The sequence below is a fragment of the Epinephelus lanceolatus genome, chromosome 6, assembly GCF_041903045.1.
Source record: "Epinephelus lanceolatus isolate andai-2023 chromosome 6, ASM4190304v1, whole genome shotgun sequence".
NCBI classification, from domain to species: Eukaryota; Metazoa; Chordata; class Actinopteri; order Perciformes; family Serranidae; genus Epinephelus; species Epinephelus lanceolatus.
Window position 1 is genome coordinate 5,195,287 of NC_135739.1, and position 22,492 is coordinate 5,217,778.

Genomic DNA, 22,492 nt, shown 5'->3' on the forward strand with positions numbered 1-22,492 from the left:
GTCGCTTCTTTGGGGCTTGTTTCCATAGCCCTGGTTTCTTGTTTCTCTCCCAAGATCTGGCAACACTGACAAGCCGGCAAGCAACAACAACAATGGCGGCGTCCACAGGATCACGGGGAGCGCGTTGTGTTTGGACCCAGGCCCTGGAGGCAGATTGGATTCAACACTGGGAAGAATATCCATGCCTTTATGATGTGTTGTCTCCAAGTTTGGTTACGTCACCACGTTATCTGGGGCTCTGTTGGTGAGGGCTCGGTGGAGAAGTCTTGTGGTGTGCACACACAGGTCATAACACAGTTGGCGAGACTCCTGATGACAGAAACGCACATTGGCAGGCATGAACACTCAAAAGATTACGATAGTCTCCGCGACGCAAAATCAGGGTGAAAATTGTGTAATGTGAACTCGCCTTAAGGAGAAATCTGGACCAGTTGGGAACCACTGATTTTGCCTTACTCCAGATATGAACTCCAAGCTTTCTATGAGTAAATCAGAGCAAATACTATTTTTTGAACACAACTCCACTGAGTAAAGTACACTTTATCCAGTGGTTCTCAACCTTTTTCATGCCAAGACCCCCTAAATTAATACACACAAACCCCCATTTGATAATATTCCGCTTCAGGGACCTTCATCTGAAAACATTTTGGTTGTCACACATGATCAAGACCAGAATCCTGCGCTTGTCGACTACAGTTTAGGAGTGCAGGAAGTGAAACCTGTGATCATAATGGTCACTCTCATGACTCTTATTCACATTGGCCCACTTCTATAGTGAACTGACAGTGAAGATTAACGATGCTCCTTTTGTCTGGGGACCCCCTGAAACTCCCTCAAGGACCCCGGGGAGTTCCTGGACCCCTGGTTTGGAACCACTGACGCAGCCTGTGATTCATTATAATTCAATTCAGACTTGTTGCGACATGATGGTCTGGCACTGTACATAATGCAATAATATAATGTGATTAAGTTGTGATTTTAAATCGAACTTTTTAATGTTTACTTTACTTAGATATTTGTTGTTTGAGGTAATATTGAAATGGCTTCCTTTATATTTTAAACACTTACAACAACAGTCGTTTTGAGGGTCATTTGATGGCAGTAGAGCTGAGCTGTACATCAGTATGCCATTTATCAGGTCAGATGTCTTCCAAAAATGATTACCTAAATACTCAAGCCAGCTGAAATGACAATTCCTGTTTTAATTCCCATTATAACACAGTCTGATTTTATGAAGAACTAGAATACTCTCAACCTCATATTTCCTACAAGCTAAACATAACCATCAGAAACAATTGTACAGTCTGTCATGATTTTGTACACGCATTTTCTATGTCTTGCAGAAATCAGACAGCCACATTTTCCAAGAGGCCATTGTTAATTAATAATAGCCTACCTTGCAGGCGTGTTCAGACACAGTAGAGGTTTAGCTGTTATTGAAGCATGGAAAAATACTTTGACACCTTTCTTTGTTGCTGGCCCTCTGGCTGGCTGCAGGTGAGGAAAGCAAACTACTTAAGCAGATCATTACCACTATCTAGTGTGTTTCATTGTTGCTTGGCATCTTTTAGACACTGGATAAGTTTTTCCAAGTGTATTTAAAAACTTAAACTGCCCACATATATTTTCACTTTATTTGTGTTGTGTGTATTGTATACAGTAGTTCTGGAAAAAAAATAGTGGGCAAACTTGGCAGCAGAGTGTTGGCATGTTGTCTTAAAGCAGAAGAGGGGGTGGGACTGACAACACTGTCAGACAAGAAGGGGGAGAGAAACACATACAGATTACATTATTACGCTCTACGCCTAATAATGTAATTACTACACAGCTGTCATATCAGGCTCTTCTGATACAGAGGAGCCTGCATGGATTCAGCTGTGATGTTCTCCGGCTTTAGGCTAACGCAGACTTGCAGCTGGAATCATTCAGTTGACTGATAAGAGGTGGTGGTGGTACTGCCAGTACTGTACATCCAGAGTTGATACTGATAGCCAGCAGATTGGGACACTTCTCATTGATTAGAGACCTGTTAATGAATGCCAAAGTTTGTAAATTTACAGTAGTGTATATCTCAGGTTTCGTGTTTTGCTTCTGCAGATTAGTTGGAATAAAAAGTCGACTCAGTGGCTGCGTAATCACCGAAGCCTTGGGCTTAGTGCAGTGGCTTTAATGTGAAGTGCACATTCACAGTGTCTCAAGCGTGACTTCTACAGTGTCATCTTAATCTTACTGTAGTGATTATCAGAGAGAAATTTCATGTGCCACAATAAACAAAGTGGCACACGATCAGATTTACACACACAAGGCTTTCACAACAATGTTCTTTAATACACATATGACTAATTTCATTGGTCAAGGTCGACCATATGTGTGCTACAGTTTGTCAGACCTGCTATCGTGAGGTTAAAGGCTTGACTCTGTGTTTTGACACCGTCTCTGCAGGAGCTGACCCTGACTTTGACGTCATCTAAAGTCTTTTGCAGTTGTGACTTTATCATGCTCAAAGGTAACACTGTAGCAGAGGCTTTTTAGCTTGTGTAGAGGACCTGCAGAGGAGGCAGAAATGTATTTGTCGATACCACTACCAGTTAAACCCCATGATTATAGACACTCACTTCTATAGAAATAAATAAAATACAAAATCAATATATCCAATGTGGGTTCATGAGATTTTGTGGGCACTGCTGCGAAACTAATTGCCCCACTGGGGACAAATAAAGTGATTGATTGATTGATACATAACCTACAGTATATTAACATATTTCTCCTTCACTGTTATTGTTGTGGGCAGCATGGTGGTACAGTGGTTAGCATTGTTGACTCACAGCAAGAGGGTTCCCAGTTCGAATCCAGGGTGGGGGTTTGGATCCAGGGGTGTGCGGAGCATGCATGTCCTCCAGGTTCTCTGGCTTCCTCCCACAGTCCAAACACATGCAGGTTAACTGGTGACTCTAAATTGCCCGTAGGTGTGGATGTGAGCGTTGTCTGTCTCTATAGCCCCTTTTACGCTGCCAGATTTTTGGCGAATGTTGGGCCGGTTTCCCGGCAAGCTGCGAGCGTTTAGACACACAGAGCCGGATTGGCGAGTTGATTCGAGGTGCCCAATTTTCTGCCTCGTAGAGTAGACATATTGGTGGAACCCTTTTAGTTTAAACAGACCGAGGCGGCCTTCCACAACGGGAGGGACTGTTGATGACTCGTGGGAGGAGCTGTTAATGACGCCGCACGTGCAACCCACTGATGGTGGATAAACAGGAAACAGCTGATAGCAGGAATTAGCGAGCAGCTAGTAGTAAGAGGGAAACACAAACCTGACAGACACTGTAAAGATGAGCAACTGGGGAGACAAGGAGACGAACGAAGAGGCCATTAAATGGCCAGTGTGTAATATTTGGCATGGTTTATTGTCAATCTGAATCTGAATCTGAATATTCTACCCATTAATATGTTTATACAAGTGTATGATCGCTATAAAATAAAATTCGTTTGGTTTTCGTAGCCTTATAATTATGCTTTTATATATATATATATATATATATATATATAGTAAGGGCCTTGCTTTAGAGAGATCGCCATCTTGCGCCGCCATGTATGTACGGCAGACCGAGCGGACAATCCAGCCAGCCAGAGAACGCGTTTCGCGTGTATAAATGAACCAACGAAGACAGCGGAAGGAAGGAAGAAGGAGGAGGAAACAGCAGAGTGTTAGTAGTTCGTCGATAGAGAGTAGTGAAAAGTTTTTTTAGTTATAAAGTTTGTGAATGGACCACACTTACCACGCAACAGGAGAGAATGAACCCGAACCGTCATCTGCGAGGAAAAGAAGACGCAGCTTCACTCCTTGTGATGCACTTTCTGCGGCGCTTTTCCTCCTGATGATATATCTCCCTAACGATGGTAGCAGTAGCACCGAATCTCATTCTGTGCATTCAGCCTCTCTTCTCACCCGCTCAGCATCAAACACATGGAGTTCCTCATCTGTGTGCTCCGGCTCAAAAAGGTATGGCTCTGGGTCTGTGTCCGCTACAAGAAACTCTTCAAAATCGCGTCCATTGCAGCTACTATAGTCCGGAGATATCGCTAGACTAAATAAACAGCTGAGCACTGTTTACCGGCTACGCTGTCAGTCAGTGTGCGGGCTGGAGATTGGCGGAGCAGAGAGGGGAGGGGGGTCCCCACTCGGTATGGTAAACGAGTATGTGTGTAAAGTTATGAAGTGTGTGTGTTACGCCAGAAGAGTCAGAGTTTGGGATGGAGTGGTGTGTTACCGGAGTTTCTGGAGTGCTCAAATAAACGGGCCTTTTTCCTGAACGCTCCTCTGGTCTCCTGCTCGTGATGGATTCATTACAATATCGTAACATGGTTTAAATTTCTAAATAAACATTCACCTCGTTGCTAGATAGACCTACTCCTGAAAAACTTATGCGCAAGGCTTTTTGTCCCTACGAGGCCACCGTCATTTACCCGACGGGAGGGGTGAGCGAGTGAGCCCTGCAATCTAGAATTTGACCACTGATGTCATTGTTTCCAACGGTTTTCAACCCATTTTACACACTGGCCCTTTAACCGTCAGATGAAGGGGACGGTGAAGGACGGGCCGAATTACGAGAGAATCGCTGAAGGACTGACCAGCCGCGGCTTCCCTCCCACGTCACTGTTTACGTCACACGCTGAGGTACATGTTTTGTTACTTGCTCACGCCCCGATTGCCCCGAAAAAGGTGCATTCTGTATAAACAAAAGTAGGCAGGCGGCATTTTGCTGCACTCCCCGATTTTGTTTTTATACTGCCAATGCTGAAAGAAGACTGATTGGGCTTTCCTGCAAATTTGCACAATTCCTATCTAAAAAGGGCTTATGTATCAGCCCTGTGATAATCTGGCAACCTGTCTAAGGTGTACCCCGCCTCTTGCCCAAGGTCAGCTGGGATAGGCTCCAGCCCCATGATAAGCGATTATGGAAAATGAATGAATGTTATTGTTGTTCAGCACTTGTACATGTAAGATGTGATGGTAGGTCTTTGTGATAGGCTGTGTGTCCTGATCGGATGGCAGTAATGAGTGCAGTGTTTCACCCAAAGGAGAGCTTTTTCTGCTCTCAGCAACCAGAAAAAAAATCCAAACATGCAACGCTCTGCGCAGAATAGACGTTTAGCGCCTCATCACGCTGCTGGCATTTGTAATATAATGTAATTTCTTGTAGCATAATGTAAATTCTTCTTATTTCTTTGGCATTTAACGGCAGACGAGAACACTTACAGACATATGTTGCCCCATCAGGTCCGAAAGAATTGCATCCTCGGAACCTAGGACACTGGAGAAAAACAGATAGCATCACATTTTTGGAACTTTGGCCTTGACTTGGTACCCAAGTACCAGTTCTTGTCAGATCCCTAGACCTGACTGATGACAAGTCACACTTGTGAGGCACCCTCAGCAGTGACAGTCCTAACTTTTGCTTTCATCTAATGTAATATAAGTACTACCTTTGTTCATTTTACCAGAACTTCAGTGTTAATGTGGCTTTGTGTGGAATATCAGCTTAACTACATTTAGCACTTCCTTTCCTTCTATTTAATGTCATTGCCTGGAGATTTAGGAGACAGCATGTGACTGTCATGATAGCCATATAATATGCTGACTTCACCAGTGGAGCCGTGTTGTGGCTACAGACTGACGTTTCTCACTCGCAGCCCTGCGGCAGATAATCTTGTGCCACCAATATTTGGTCTGCTTCACACGCAGTCATTAATGCTGTTTGTTGAGATATGTTGCCTGTTGAAATGAATCATTGTAATGGCATGGTTATTATTGAGGCCATAGTTAAAAGGTGCTGTGGTACTGGACCACATTATGCTAAGAGTATAATGAGCGTATAATGAGTCTATTTTGTTAGGGAGAACTTAATTTACAAAGTCAGCAGTATGTCACAGTATTTCTCACGAAAATGTAGTGAAGTGGTGGTATAAAGTAGCATAAAATGGAAAACAAATGACATACAAGTATCTCAAAATTGTACTAAAGTACTTAAAAAGATGTACTTAGTTACTTTCCACCAGCGGAATCAGAACATAAAAGGATTCAACACATATTATAGTAACGCTGAGGTCTACATTTCATAAAGAGGGAAGCAAAACTCCATTTAAAGTTCTGGCATTTAAAGTTAGTCGTGTCATCTTTGGTAAACAGCATATGTCAAGATAATACAATATTATGTTTATTTACCAAAATGTGTTTGACAGCCAACCACAGCAGAACTGATTTGTTAAGACTTGACATGTAACACACCTTTAGATGAACTTACACTACACTGACCATGTTCATTGTAATAAAGGAATATGTCACCCAAGACAGCTTTAAGACCCTTTATGTGTTTTTAATGAGTTTTTGGACATTGGAGTTTTATGGTATAAGTTTGTTGAGATATAATAATACAAGCATGATCTCCGAAATTCGTCTACGAGACATTAAATAAGAGACAATAAAAATGTGCACTTATAAGCCAGTAAATTAACTGTGACGTGCTACCGTGAATAGCTAACATGAAGAAAATAAAAGGTCAATATTTTGAATGAGCTCATTGTGTCAGTAAATACATGGAGGAGACATTTAAAGGGGAATAATGATAAATTATACTGGTTTCACTTTAGTGTATGGTTTCTCTGAGCACACAGCAACAAAGCTGCAGAGAAATCCTTTTTCCACACAGGGTTGTTTCTATCAGATTGACCTTTCTCTGAGAGCTGAGAGGATTCTTCCTGTCAAAAGAATAAGATCCACAGTCTGTAAACAGACGCAAGTGGCCTAATGCACTTAATCACAAACAGAATCATCAAAATAATGGTCCATTAGTTGATGAAACTCTTTGGTACATGTCTCAGTTTGTGCAAGGTTGATTCCTGTGATGCTAGCTGATGAAGAGATGAGGGAGAAGTAGTCTCTATACAGACTCTACATTCAGTGAATGTAGAGTCTGTAGGCAAACCCCGGAGATCTTGCCTCCGGAAGAAGAGTGGAAGAGCCCTGGTTTCCGGTTGTAGGCTGTTTGTAGTCCGCGTGATATTGACCAGTCATGTTTGAGCCGGCTGCAGTTGTTTCCAGGTTAAACAGTCTGTGTGGTGAACTAACGAGGCGGAACATAATTGGCGTCACTGCAAACTCTGAATCCATCACAATGGCTCAGCATATTTACTTATATATAAACAGAAGTCGGAAACGGAAATTTGCCTCCTCCGCCCAAATCAAACCGGAATGCCAAAAAGGCTGTATCACCGTCTGACTTCTGGCAGACGGTGATACAGCCGATGGGTTCCGAGAATGAGGGAGAAGAGACTCGCAAAACTTTTTTTTTTTTAAAGATTTTTTTAGGGCATTTTTGCCTTTTATTGGACAGGACAGGTAAGTGTGAAAGGGGGGGAGAGAGAGAGGGGGGGGATGACATGCAGCAAAGGGCCACAGGCTGGATTCGAACCCGGGCCACTGCGGCAACAGCCTTGTACATGGGGCGCCTGCTCTACCACTAAGCCACCGACGCCCCAGACTTGCTAAAGTGAAAATGAGTTTGTGGACTACTCTTTTGAAGCCTCAAGTGTGGCGTTTGGCTATTGTCATCTTGTTTTTGGGGGGAAGCCAGTAGCGACCATATTTGGATGAGTATGTGGAGCTGTGGAGAAGTAAGGGGTGGATAAAACGGAGAACCTCGAGCTAGTCTGGTTTGGAAAGTGCATCTATAATTCATGTGAACTGTGTAAAGTAGGGTTGCGCTTTGAAAGGGTGTTCTTGCATTATTATGCTATTATCATTATATTAGTGGAATAACATGGTATCAAAATGATTACTGTTTATTGCATTTATTTCTAGGACTGTATACTGTCCAGCAAAGGTAGTTATCACGACAGGCCTACTGTAATTAAGACATTTTTGGGCGATCAAAATGTTAACTTTGAGCTGCTCGCACATTGCCCCAGGGTTAAAGTTCTAAGAAAAAGCCATGGACAACACTCAGAAATAAGTTTATAGCTATAAAAATGTACACAGTGCCATGGATACACCTTGCTACGCCTCTATGCCAATGACTGTATATAAAGATGGACAATGCCAAAACATCCGGATACAGGGGCTGCCATCTTGCACTGGTGACGTCATTTAAAGCTTGAGTCTATGCATGAGTGGAGCTGGGGTAATGATTTCTTGTCTCATGTCCCATCTGCCAACATGGAGTGGGCAGAGTTTACTGCAGCCAGCCATCAGGGGGTGGTTGCGATGTTACGGCTTCACTTTTAGGAAGCTGTCATGTCATCCATCTTTATATACAGTCTATACTCTATCCTTTAAATGGGACCATAATTTGCAAAATGAACATCGCGCTGTATTGAACAAGACTTGAAACTAGAGATTTAGACCACTTGTTTACTGATGTAAACCAAGGTAAATCAAGTCAGAAGTGGATTTATTTTTTCATAGACCTTTTTTTCCCAACAGTGGATTTGCCACCTGCTGGTCAGGCCCTTCCACATTAACTTAACTTTTCAGACCCAGAGGCTACGTCCATGTCTTTATACAGTCTACGGACTAGACTGCATTTGGATAAACAGCACGTGTGCATACAATCATACATTTTCTAACACAGTCTTCTCCGTGCAAACACAAGTAAAGGTAGTAATGCATGTGTCACCTTGATATAAACATGAGAAAACAAAAGTAATACTTGCTCAGATTTCTTCAGAGAGCAGTTTGTTGTGAAATTGACCTACATGGAGATCAGGGCGAATTGAAACTGCCTTAGAGTGACACTATCTGATTTTACTACGATCAGGAGAGAAATGGGTCAGGTCTATTAGGTGTTCCCTAAAAAGCGACGGGGTAGAGGTGCACCAGTGTTATCTGTAGCATCAGTGTCATGGCTGATAGCTCCTCAGTACTCACCTTGGGCATTAGCAAATGAATTTGACTGTTTTGTAAGCTGAAACTGATTGTTATAACAAAAGCTGTGATGTGGGTGATTGTCGTCATTCAAAAGACCGTAATGGCGTCACTGCAACGAGGTCAAGGCTGACAGAATAAAAAAGGTCAGCTAGAACACACATTCATTTCGTGCTGAAAACCATTAGTGATTGATTCATGTTGTCTGTTGCACAGAAAATTAATCAGCAACACTTATCTTGTTTAATAATTTCATAATCGAGAAAAATAAAATCATATTTAGTTCCAGCCTCTCATATTTAAGGATTTGCTGCATCTGTTCAGATAAAATCAGCACTTTGTAACCTTGAGTTCTGGGAAAATGTGACTGGCATTTTAACACTTTTCACCAACTGTTTTCTTAATTCTTTTACAGACAAACCAACTAAATGATAAAAAGTTGTTCATATTAATGAAAATTAACATAATAGGTAATAAGTCTCAGCCCCATGTTAGTTTAAATGCCTAATTTCATGCTTGATTCGCTAATAAATATGAGGGCTGCACAGTTATCAAATGTAATTGAAATCACAGTATGACCCAGAGCAATATCCAAGTCGCAGGAGCAGCAATTTTTGATGAAGGTAAAATGTGTTATAACATAAGGTTATAAATAATCATAGAAAGAAATGCCCCGGCCTACAAATCATAACCCAGACATAGGGGAATACGCTTGTTTGGTACAGACTCCAGCAAAAATCACATCATATGTGTCAGAATAATTGCAATATGTATCATAATATTTTGTGTGGCAATACTGGTATGAACAGACTTTAACTTTATCTTATTAGATAAATCAGATGTTGACAAAGTTTTCTTTTGGGGACATAATTTGCAGTTGAAAAAAGATGACAAATAGCAATATGTCGCGATGTACGTTACAGCAATACTCAGCATACCCAAGTATCATGACAATAGCGTGCTGTGGGGTGATTCTTACCCCTACCACGTAATAATGTTCTTGGTTTGGAGAAATCAGTGTGAGAAAGTGTTCATATTGATATTGGAGGTCCCAGTAAATTAAAAAGACTGTAAATGTCAGGCATATCACAGGAAGCCTACAAATAAAGGATAGTGTAGTGTGAGGCCAATATATTATCACAAATAACATATTAACAGCATTTTATGGCTCTGTTTGTAAGTGCTACTAGTATGATAACTCAAACACACACTGACGTGCACACCGACATGCACATTCAAACACTTTAAGCATCACATTTTACAAAAATGATACAAAGCTTTATCATAATGCACTCCAAGGAGCAGATGCTTATGTTTACAATGACTGGAAATAAACCATCTTCCTAGCCAATGGCCAAGGACTCGTGTTGTGAATGAATGAACTTGGAAGAGACGCATGAGTGTTTGTGTGTGTGTGTGTGTGTGTAGAGCTGTTCTCTTATTTCTGCAGTGCTGTGGGAGGCTCACGATGACCCAGATGTTTTAGTTCTGATAGAGTAATGTGAGTTTCTTCGCTCTAAGCCACTCATTTGTAAATCTAGCTTTTCTCTCTCTATTCAACAGGTGAGGAATTCAGACAGCAGGCGACTGTGGAGTCCTCTGTCATGAGGGGAAGTGGTTAACTAACCATCACTCAGAGACAAAAGGTAAGACATCTTGGGCTTCACCCACTGAGTTTTGGTCTTGGCTGCGGCAGTGGACTGTTTTTGGGTCAGTCAGATTAGAGGATGGACAATCTTGGCTAATTAAGTCTTTTGAAGCCTAATTCATGAGGAGCTATTACAGAGACATTATACATCCATTTAGTAGTGTTCTATTTTTGATCTGCAGTCTTTCGATGTTTCTGCTGAATACAATGAACACGGAATTGAAATGATGTTGAGTGAGTCACCAGAGCATTTTGAATCATTTTCTCACAACAAGATCTTACCATGAAAATGGTTTAATATTCTTTAACTGCATCTGCTGATATGATCAGTTTGTTTTTCTAATATTGCCACGTCTTTGCTTGCTATATGCATGTGTGTGGTTGTTTGTGTTTATCTTCACCCCAGTTGTAGACTGTGTATAAAGATGGACGCTGTTTTTTCACTTATCCCCACTGTATAAAAGTGAAGCCAAAATATCCGGGATATGGCCGCTGCCATCTTGCATTGGTGATGTCATTTAGAGCCAGAGTCTGGGCAGTAGCAATTTCTGCGGTGTCGAGTTCCGCCCAAACACCCATCCAACCAATCACTAGCAGCGACAATGTTCGCATCGTTTCGCAATCATGACATCAAACCCCCTCTTTTATAGTATTGAATAACTAATTACAACAAAACTTATACAAAAAATGAACACTTGAACACACATCAACATGATAAGAACTACGTAAAATGACAGCAACCATCTTTGAGAAAAATGTATTTGACATGAACTTCGATTTTTTTTTTTTTTTTTTAGTGTTGGCTCATGTCCCATCCGCTAACACAGTGGGGGCAGGCTTCATGAGTCATATTGCAGCCAGCCACCAGGGGGTGATTGAGATGTTTTGGCTTCACTTTTGGGGAGTGGTTATGTCCTCCATCTTTTTTATAAGGTCGATGGTCCCAAGTAGTGTAGTACAAAAAAAATACTGAATCTGGAGTGATAGGTATATAATGTATTTTTTTTTTCTATCCAACTGCTACGCACACATTCTGGCATCAAACTGAGGCATCGAAATCTGCATTGTGATTTGAACCAGTAGATACCAGTCATATAGGTTTTGGTACCTAACCCTAAGTATTTTTGGGTTTATCAAGTATCAAAAATTTGTTTTATCGTGTTACATCAGTAGCATTTAGTCTTAGGCTTTCAAATATTTACTATGTTCAAGTTTAAAACTAAGTCGGCACAAGAGGTTACTTTTTGTTTTATATTTGAGTAGAAATAACCAAATCTTTTAAGGACTTTATGAATATTTTCCACATTGTTTGTGATGCCAAATGGCACTACAAGGTGCAATTACTATAATTTGATTATAGCCATTTTCAGAGGTAACTCTGTAAGATTGCTGGTTTCATCCACGTGTTAAAAGTTCACTGTATTGGTTTAGCATAAACATTTAGCACTCCTGTAACTTGTTGGACTCACAATGGACAGTTTAGGTTGAAGTGCTTGAGAGGAAAATGTTGTATGTGAGAATGTGACAAACTCTTGCGTGCCTAATCTGGCAACATGCCTCGTTTTGATCACACATGAGCAATGTTCGAAATTGTTCCGAAATTCACAAGTAGGCAGAGCCATGTTTGACAGCCGTAACTAACAATTATTTTCGTTACTTATTTACAACTACATGTTTAGTCTGCAGACACAATCAGCAAAAATCACATGAGAAGCTAAAATGTTGCATTTTTGCTTGATTGATGATTTATCAATTATTAAAACTGTTGATTTAGTTTCTGTCGACGAATCAATGAATTGACATTTTTTCAGACAATTTCTGCAGCGCATGTCTAACTGGGTCTTGCGAGGTTGTCAGATCCTATCAGTTGTTTGTGAATTAAGATTGTACAGTAAGGAACTGTTCTGTTTATCTGAAATTATCTGCAGTCAATAAAGTGTGATTTCGTCCTTGACACATTAATCTGTAGAGTGGAATATAATGTGGAGCCAAGTCCTCTGGGAAACTACAAGGCCATATACTCACATAGAGCAAAGTTGAGTAAAGACATAAGATATTTTGGTTTCTAATTAGTTAAACTTGCTTGAACACTACTGCTATAGAGAGGCGAGCTTCCTCCTCTCCTGGTCTTCCCCATGAGACCTTAATTCTGAAAACACAAGAACAGTAGTCAACAGTAAAAGACAAATAATTTTTGGATCCTGTTTGAATTGTGCTATGATTTACACATATGATGTTCGTCAGTTTAAAAGATAATTTTGCAACACAGGACAGCTGCAGTTTGTCGTAGTATCATTTAGTTTTACGTGAATCTGCTCAGTGAGCTACATGTCTGGTCCCACACGATATACGTCACCTATACGAGCTAGCTAGCTAGCATGGTACGTTAGCCATGTTCCATGCACAAATGTAACATCATCGTACCTGATTTGTTTTATCCAGCAGCTCTGGGTCTTTTTATCAGCCGGGGAAACGAAAAACGAGCAACACCCATTGCTCTATGAGTATATCTACAAAACACACAGGCATTGTAGCTTTAGCAAGCGAGAAAGTTATGATGTCACTTACACAACTTGTGTAGTCTCTCTGACGTAATTTCACAGTTCTAAACTTTAACAGTTTTACAACAAACTGTGACTTTCTTGACTTGCAAAATTGTCATATATGTAATTCATGGCACAATTTAAACAGGATCAAAAAAATATTTGTCTCTTGCCATTAACTACCATACATTTTTTTTTCCAAAATAAGGTCCCATGATGGTTCACTAGAAGGGGAGAGACTTCACCTCTCTATGTACTGTGGCAACAAAATGTTGATTCTTAATAGAGTGGTGGGCCAGTTAGCATAATTAGCGTTTATGTTTGAGTTTAAGTGTTGGTGGTCATATGTCATGTTTTGATCATAGACTGTACTCTTACAGGGCTGTAGGTCTGTAGTTATTCTTGATTGCCGCTCTTGTGCTGCCAGTCATCCTTCTGAACTCCAGTGACCCACTTGGCATCAGTAAGAGGCCCCTGGCTGAGTTCCTGCTCTGCTGGGACAGGAGGCCAGCAGCAGTGGAGGGGCCCCTGCCAACCACTGCTGCTTGCCTCTCAAACATTCCTGTCTGTGGGCTGTGGAGTGAAAATTCAAAACAAAGACCCATTTTGTGCTGCTGGGTCTGTGGATGTGTGCACTTCAAGTGGAAACACAGCTGGCTGCCCAGCAGTGAGGGTTTGGTTGGTACAAGCGTATAGCAGTATGGTGGGCAGAGATGACAAGCTTGTGTTGTGGATTTTATTGCTTACAGGCCAAATGACCATGACATTATTAAAACCATCCTTGGTTGCATCCCACATCCCCGGCACGACGACACTGCTAAGCCTGTGAACTCAAGGAATGACATCTTTGATTGCTATGCGGATGCCACCAGGATGTGCAGGCCTTGATGCTGCCTCAGACAGGATGTGTGACTGAGTAATTTATTCGTTGGTGTGTTTTTGTTGATTAGTGTGACCTCATTGGCAGTGACTCTTTTGCTTGCTGGCTTTTAAAATCTGCATAACATTATCCTAGATATTTCCCAACACTTGGAGCAGAATGAGAAAGAACAACCCCACTCCTTCTTATTTGCTCTTAACCTTAGTACCACATCAGTTTGTGCTGCAGACTATTGATGTTTACACATACCAGTTAGTTTTAAGTTTTAAATGGTTCGCTGAATTCATCAGTCTTTCTAGAAATGCATTAAAAGCCGTGCTCTGTTGTGACACCTGGGATCTTTGAGGGTTCACAAATCCCCTGTTCTCGGGTGTCAGGGTGTGACGTAGATGATGAAGAAAACACAAGGGTTGCTATGACACCAGAGTTTACCTAATCATGTGATACCTGCCACACAGTACTGTCTGCATACAGGTTTGAAGCTTCAGAAAAATGTCCCCTTTTAGAAAAACTATACAAAAACATCAGATAATTTGAGGTATTTTTTTGAATTAAAACAACAGTGGTGATGTGATCAACTAGTTGATGACTATTTTGATACAATCCATTGAGAGATATTTTGATGCACTGCAGAACACTACAGATATAGGGCCTTTACTTGGAAAAATCCAGATTTTTTTCCCACCAAAACGAAAACACGTAGCAGGGCTCGACAGTGCGAGCGTTTCACTCACATTTGCGACTAAAAATAGGTGTGTGCGAACTATAAAAAATATTTAGGGGCACATGTGCGCATAAAAAAATCAGCCGAAGCAGCCTATATTTTTGTCAATAAAAAAATATGATAATCTAACCGCAAATTCCCCGTGTGACACGGTTATGGGCAGTTTTCCAAGCCACTGTCGGCACAATGAATATCGTGCGCAACGCCAAGGGTAGCGGTGCCGCTTTGTCAGGCGTTGCTGCCCTCTCCATAGACAAACAATGGGACAGCCAGCGCAAAGCTGTTTTACAGCTGATCATGTGTAGAGGCCTTTAGGGACTGTTCGCCACGGTACCGCTGCTGGGCAGGGTGGAAATAAAGCCCTTTTCACACAGAGCGCGCCAAGCACAGACCTCCGCTGCCGAACCCATTCATTGTGTATGTGCTACCGCGGCACAAGAGCGCACCGCAATGCCGCCGAGCTGAGCGGCGCACGCCGCCAGCCTGCGCTCGAATTGAAATTTTTTTAATTTCACCGCAACGCGCTGTGACGACACCTCGGTGCCGCGTGTCCAATAGCAGAGAAGAGCCTGAAGTAGACCCGAAAGTGGTCACCATGGCGCTGTAGCTCCTGAACGAGCCTGTACTCCCCCAAATCCTGTCCTCTGCGCCCTACCCCGCGGTGGGCGCCTGCAAAAGCTCTGTGTGAAAGAGGCTTAAGTCCTGCAGAGTTTCAGAGGACCTGGAGAATGTTTTAGGATAGTAATAACATTATATAAGATAATCATATTGCAAAGATAATATATATAAGATAATAACATTAAAGACAAAATTAAATTGCAATACATTTTCAAAACTTGATGACTGATGATTTTACCATTCTGTACATTTTGTATACAAATTCATTAAATCATTTTGCTTGTAAATGTCTATATGCATCACGTTTATTACGGAAAACACATTATTTGATCAATTTACATTGTGCCCCTAAAGTTCTTTGTGCGCTCCTTACTTTTTCAACTTAGGAGCACATGTGCTCCTTGGGAAAAAAGTTAGCGTCAAGCCCTGCGTAGACAGTCCTCAGATTGAGTTTGTGATGGCCCAAAAGAGCAACCGAGTTGACTGTATAGCCAGCTTCTTTTGTGATCTCTGTCTGCAAGTCACCTGGTACGAAGTGTTCAGCAAAAACCTCAGCTAGACCAGTAGGTCACCTGATCTGATGCACTCATAACTTTTTTAGGGAGGAACTTACTCTTTGAGTCTACTTATATTCTCAATTTGAATGGCTGTCTCCAGGGATGGCCATGGTGGTCTGTCAGTGGGCCACCACTTTGGTTCAAACTTAAGTATCTTTACAACTATTGGATGAATTGTCATGAAATGTTATTTTCAAGTCTACATGATAATGTCTAATGACTTGGCAACCAAATTTTTTGCTAACATAGTTAAATATCTCAACATCTACTTAATGGAGTAGCACACAATCTGAATACAGTGATTTCCAACCTAGATTTAAAGACATTTCAGAAACAAGCGCTGAGGAAACTTTAAGGAATCTCTGCACCAGGATGAAGCTATTAAATATCATTTTCTGAGCAACCGTTTGTAAAAGTTCACCTCTAAAAACCACTTAAAATAATGCGTATGAACCATTCAAATAACAAAACATCAAATTGCAATAAATACATAGAGAAGAAAGTCTGAAATTGTTTCATATACAACGTCCAAATGTGTGTAAAAAACGTGTCAGTGAGGACAGTGTGTATATAAGATGGACAACATGACCACTCCCCAGAAGTGAAGCCAAAACATCTCGATCAACCCCTGTTGGCTGGCTGCAGTACAGCTCATAAACCCTGCTCTCATGGGCCAAACTAAAAACTCACACGTTGAATACATTTTTCCCAAAGATGCTCTCTGTGATTTTAGATAGCTCTTACCACACTGATATATGTTCTAGTGTTATTTTATTATGATAAGTTTGGTTATAATGAGTTATTTGATGCTATAGAAAGAGGGTTTGACGTCATGATCAACAGCAGTGTGTGCCAACCTTTGTTCTCACAATCAATGGCGCTGCGTATGGGCAGGAACATGATACTGCAGAGATTGCTACTGCACAGACTCTGGCTCCAGCGCAAGGTGGCAGTGGCCATATGCCCATGTTTATTGGCACCAATTTTGTGTACATTTCATGGTTTCTCCTGACTTTGTTCATCCCATGACTTTTACTCTTGCACCTCCAGGAAGTTTGTTTTTCCATTGAAATATATTGACAACTATTGTTTGGATTGCTGTAAAATTCGGTGCAGACCTTCATGGATCCCATCGGATGAATTGTAAAAACTTTGATCCCCTAATTTTCCTCTAACACCATCATCAAGTCAAAATTTAGCTAACAGAGCAAACTAAGATGGTGGACATGGTAAACACTGAACCTCTTAAACATCAGTATGTTAGCATTGGTACTGTGAGCATGTTGCCATTCTAGCATTCAGCTCAAAGCACCACTGTGCATAAGTGTTAGTACTGAAAGATAGAAAGACACCTGGAAATTTCCTCTATGCACACTGCAGTGCTGATCACTCCACCACATAATAGTACAAACTGATTTAAAAAAGAACTGCACTTTGTCAGTTTTATAAATGTTTTGAGTGCAGGAGAGAAATGGTAAATTAGTATCATTAGTTTGTAGTTGGCATAATATAAAAGCTTGATTTGGTACCACTGTGAATAAAACAAGAACTAAAGTAAAACAAGCTATTTGAGACTTCAGCTTGCCTCTGCACTGACAGCTGCTGCTCCTTTGCACATCAACAAGTAGTTTCTATCCTCATGAGCGACATTCTAATATGCAGTGATATTGTCCTGTGTGGTGGAGCATATAAGAAGCACAACAGCTGCATGCATCCCAGGTGGATACTGATTTCTGGTCTTTGGTTTACATTTGGATTTTCATCACTGAGCACATTTAATATGTCACCTGTTACTCGAATTTCCAGCCTTCCTGATTCATAAGAGAAAGCTGTTTAGCTGTGCTGCATTCTCTCTTTGTCCCCTAATTTAATAGTGAAAGCACTCTCCCTGATGGAGAGAATCTGCTCCATAATACAATAAGGATGGGAGGGATCGCTTGTGATTGGTTTCCCCTAAATGATGCAGAGTGATGGCCCCTGCTGTGTGTTACTGCAGCGCTGCACAGCTCGACCTGTCACAGTGTTTTACATCCTCAGACTTAAGTCTAATAATTCTCAGCATATGATGGAGGGAGTATCAGCTGCGGAGGAATTCAGCCGGGCTATTTTCACTCCGCACGGTGAGGCCGGTTGCTATGGTGTTGCCCATTGGCACTGTTGCTGTGCTGGCATCTCAGTGCGGGGTGTGGCGGGGTGCGTGACAAGCGGCGCCATAGATCCACTTCAGAGTGACTCATATCCTCAGAGCTCTGCTGCCCTACATCTGAGTATGCGTGCACACACCCACATAAACACACACACACACACACACACTCAACAGATACTCAACAATGCTGTGTGAGAGATAGAATAATGATGATAAAAGAGTGTTTTCAGTGTGTGGTTTGATGTGTTTCATGATGAAGAGGAGGGTTCATATGAATCAGCCTGCTTGTCTACATCGTTGACATTACGAAAAACTAATAATTGGCTGTTGAAAATTCTGCACTTTTACACGTCTGTGACGCTTTTCCCCTTGATGTCTGTGCCAACTGAGGCTCTGGGGATGCCTTTGCATATCATGTGATTAAATGAGGACATGTGACATGCAGACAGTGTGATTTCCCTGCTCACACCTTTTGTGAAGGTACTTGCTGTATAAAATTGTCGGCTTTCAAAGGACTTGTGTTGACAGGGAGTGTAGTGTTATTGGTAAGAACAGGAAGGTGTTGCCTGTGGAGCTGTGATTAAGTTAGATCGGAGGAGGAGGAGGAAAGTAGGTCATTGGGCCAGCAGGTCAGTGAAGCACGGATGACATCACAGTTATACAACCTCTGCTCTCCCACTTACACAACGCTCACTCTGCGCTGCAGCTACTGCTGCAACTGCTGCTGATACACCAGTGTCAACTTTTTCCTTCCTCCTCTCATTTGGCTCTCCTTTCACTCATTTCCTTTTTTTTAATTTTCTGGCATCCGGTGTTTAGCCTTTTTCTGTCCTAGTGTGTGTTCCAGTTAGTTGGGCAGAAAAGCTCTCTGCTTCTGTTTCTCCATAGGTACGAAGTGTAAAGATAAAGCTCTTTACTACAGCCCTCCACTCCCTTTATAATGTCACCGCAAAGTGCAGTTGGCCGCTTGTGTTGACAAACAGTAATCTTAGATAAGACTCCCAGTCTCTCTGAGTCACATGCAGGGAGCAGTAAAATAACACTGCATAGCTGAAAGTCAATGGACCATGATAAAACCTACTCCTCCTCTTAGTGTCATTTTTCCCCATGCGTGTCTTAACACGGAGGTGTAAATACTCACAGTGTGGACTTCCTGTCCTCGTTTTATGAACGCCACAGTAAGTTAAATTAAGCCTCAACATTAATTGTCTTTTTTAAAATAAAGATAGTATAAGCACTGACTGGGGTTTCCCTCACAGCTTGATCGTTGGTCAATTGTTAATAGATTTAAACATGTATTCGTATCAAATCCTCAAGCCTGTCCCTGGGTATTTTATCTATTATCTTATCTTTTAGTTTATTATCTTAATGTCAGCAAAAAAGCATCTTTTGAAAACATATTTTGTTGCTTCTAAAACTGAAGCAGTAGTCTTACGCTACCATACACCAGAAGACTTTGAAAAGACTTAAAAGACTTAAGTCTGACACCCTCTCACATCCAGAGACAGTGTGACTTTTTTTTTTTCTCTTTTAGTCACAGACTGTACTGTTTTGCAAGACTACAATTAGATTCCTTTTGAGATTATTTCCCATCCTGTTTTCGGTAGAAAATATTATGCCAAACTCCCTTTAAGGAAGATGACACATGTCCGCAAAAACGCACAACTGTAGAAACACAAGATAAAAGGAGTCATACGTACTTTATATTTTGGATTTTGTCACCTCAGCTCACTACCAGCCTCTGTTGGTTCACTGCACTATGTCAGTGGGAGGGGACCGTGGGAATGAGAGGCGAGCTGTTTCAAAAATAAAGATTGCTCACTAAAATAAATGCTGGTTGGTGGATCAGATGCACGCAGAATTAAACACCGACTCTTAGTCACTCTTCAGCTCCACCTACCCGGAGTCCCCTACATGTTCGCTGTCTACCTGGTTTGCTGCTTCCTGTTTGGTGCTGGAGAGAGCGCAGCTATTGGTTGGGGCTTAAGTTTTTGCATGAGACAAGACTAAAAACTGAAGATAATATTAAACATGTTCTGATTCAAGCCACCTTGGACTGACTTTTAGATCACAGGAGCATTCACCAGCTGAGGTAAAACTCATGATTTATTTTGACATTTGAAATTTGTCTTCAACATTGAAATCGCTTAAAAAGTTTTAGATGGAATTGGACTTACCTTGAACCTGAATGTGTGATCGTGCCAGTTATATCAGATGTGTTTTATGCTTAACTAAATGCTGCTCAGACCTCAATTAAGATTTTTTTTAAAGTTATTAGCTTATATGACTTAAGTATAGATCCTTAAAATAGGAAAAACTACTATAACATTGTAGCTGAAACATTTGTATGGTCATAATGGAAATGTTGTGTATCATGATACATGGAAGAGAAACACTGAAGGGATTTTCTCACCAACACAAATAGGCCATTATGGTGTAAAAACCTCCCACACAGGTTCTGACGGTAATTGGTTCATGAAATAAATGGGTCAAATATTTAGGCTAGAGACCCAGTGGGCCTGCTCATTTTAATCTGACAATCTATTGTAGGCCTACCTGCGTAAGGAGAATAGTAGTCAGACGATAGGAAGAATACGTCAGCTGTGATGTGCTGAATCTATGACTGAAGATGTTTTTTTAATGGCTAATATAAATCAAGATAGGTGCTTATATTTGCCACATCAGCTTTCAGGGTATCAGACATGAGGCAATGATTTACCTCTGAAAGCATTTTGTTCTCTTACAGTATATGTTGCAATGAAACCCACAGTGTCCGACATTGACTACTGACAGGTGAGGTGGGTGATGGTGATGGCCAGTGGGAAAGTTTTGCTGTATTGCCAGGGCTGGGTATCGTTAATCAAAACCTTTTAAGATATTGACTAGGGTTGCAAATTTGAAGCACTTTCCTTAATTGATTATTGTAACATTAACGATCAATTTATCGATTAATCATGACTTTAAAAACATATAAACTTTGCTTATACCAAACAATACCAAGCACGCAACAGCATACTTGCTTGTTACTCATGATTAACAGATCCTTGATTAATCATTATCATCCCTAGTATTGACCAAAATAATCCAATCCGAAGTTGTACTGAAACACCTCTAGTCAAACGATACCTGCATTCGACCTTTTTTTGTACTCTTTATATGGTTGTGCTTGCAGCCAATCACTACAAGCATTCTCAGATTTAATGCTATGTGATTGGTCCACTACTGCAGCAGCTACAGCCCATACATTCCATGGTATGGTGAAGTCCAGCGCAGTATATTTGACGGAGTTGACAAGTTGCCACCAAAACATTGAAAGTACGGTCATACTACACACCTGTGGCATCTGGTGGAATTTCACACAACTAAAGGCTTCCATTCACATGATGGGTGTTGAATGAAGTTGAACAAAAGTACTCGGTTAGTATCCGTATAACTTTAAAGGGCCAGACGCATCAAACCGACTTGAGAGAACTAGCGGCGATGAAGGCCCTCTGCTGTGTTGCTTGACGTTGTCGTGCCTCATCCAAAAAGTTGCACATGAACACGCCACAAAGCCTACAGCCAGCGGCCAACCAGCACATATGTTCTGCGTCTGCATGAGAGGTAACAAAAGGGACACAGCATGACCATTTTGATGCTAGTTAGCACACAACACAATGTCAAAAGAACAAAACATATTTACCGTGTGCCAGTGCGCAATCACGAAACATCACAGAATGATTCTTTTGAAGAGCTCCTTACTCCGCTGTCGCTGATTCAACATGCTGAATTTGTCAAAAAATAAAAGCCAACGGGGGCCAACAGGGGCTGATGATGGCCAACAGTGCTGGACACTTCGCCATGACTAGGGCAACAGACGCTTACTGATGGTCCAACATTTACCGACAGCCAACCGTCACCTTGATGCATTAGGGCATTAGAGTACTGGTATTGGTACTGATATTATAATTTTTTAAACCATACCTAGTTCTGTTTACCACTCAACTTTACATTATAATGCAGTATATACCTATGTGTGCATGAGACCTTTAATATGATCCCAGATTATTTCCTGGATATAAATAATCTGCACTTGTTAGGGATAATGGTATGGACGTGTCATTAGGGAAACATCAGGGAATGGCCGGTTGGTCCTTCACACTTGCATCAAGCTGTCAATTGCTGCCAGCTGTTTTATGCTCTTAGTCCTGTATCATATCAAACTATTTTCAAGGCATATTATTATCTTATACTTTTCTTTTTTGGTGCTGTCGATTGTTCAAGATGGATAATTGGACAAAATGTTTTGGGGTGCAGCTCCAAAAACTTATCACATCACTTTGGGTTTAGCCCGGCTGTTAAAGCAAAGGTCCGTGCACAGTGCATCTGGGGTTAGCCGGCCATCTGGAGTCGTATGAGAGCACACATGGACGTAAAAAATGTCCCATGCTGTCTCCCATACGAGACTGGCCAGACA

The 22,492-nt window shown here is 41.3% G+C and overlaps 1 protein-coding gene across 4 annotated transcripts in view; it reads left to right on the forward strand.

The window, feature by feature from the left end:
* The window catches only part of clocka (clock circadian regulator a), a 47,923-nt gene that overhangs the window by 1,920 nt on the left and 23,511 nt on the right, over nt 1-22,492 (forward strand). For all 4 annotated transcript variants that reach the window (XM_033620680.2, XM_078168517.1, XM_033620681.2 and 1 more), the window contains exon 2: nt 10,484-10,566. The gene's annotated coding sequence lies outside the window, so the exon portion shown is untranslated. The remainder of the gene's footprint in view (nt 1-10,483; nt 10,567-22,492) is intronic.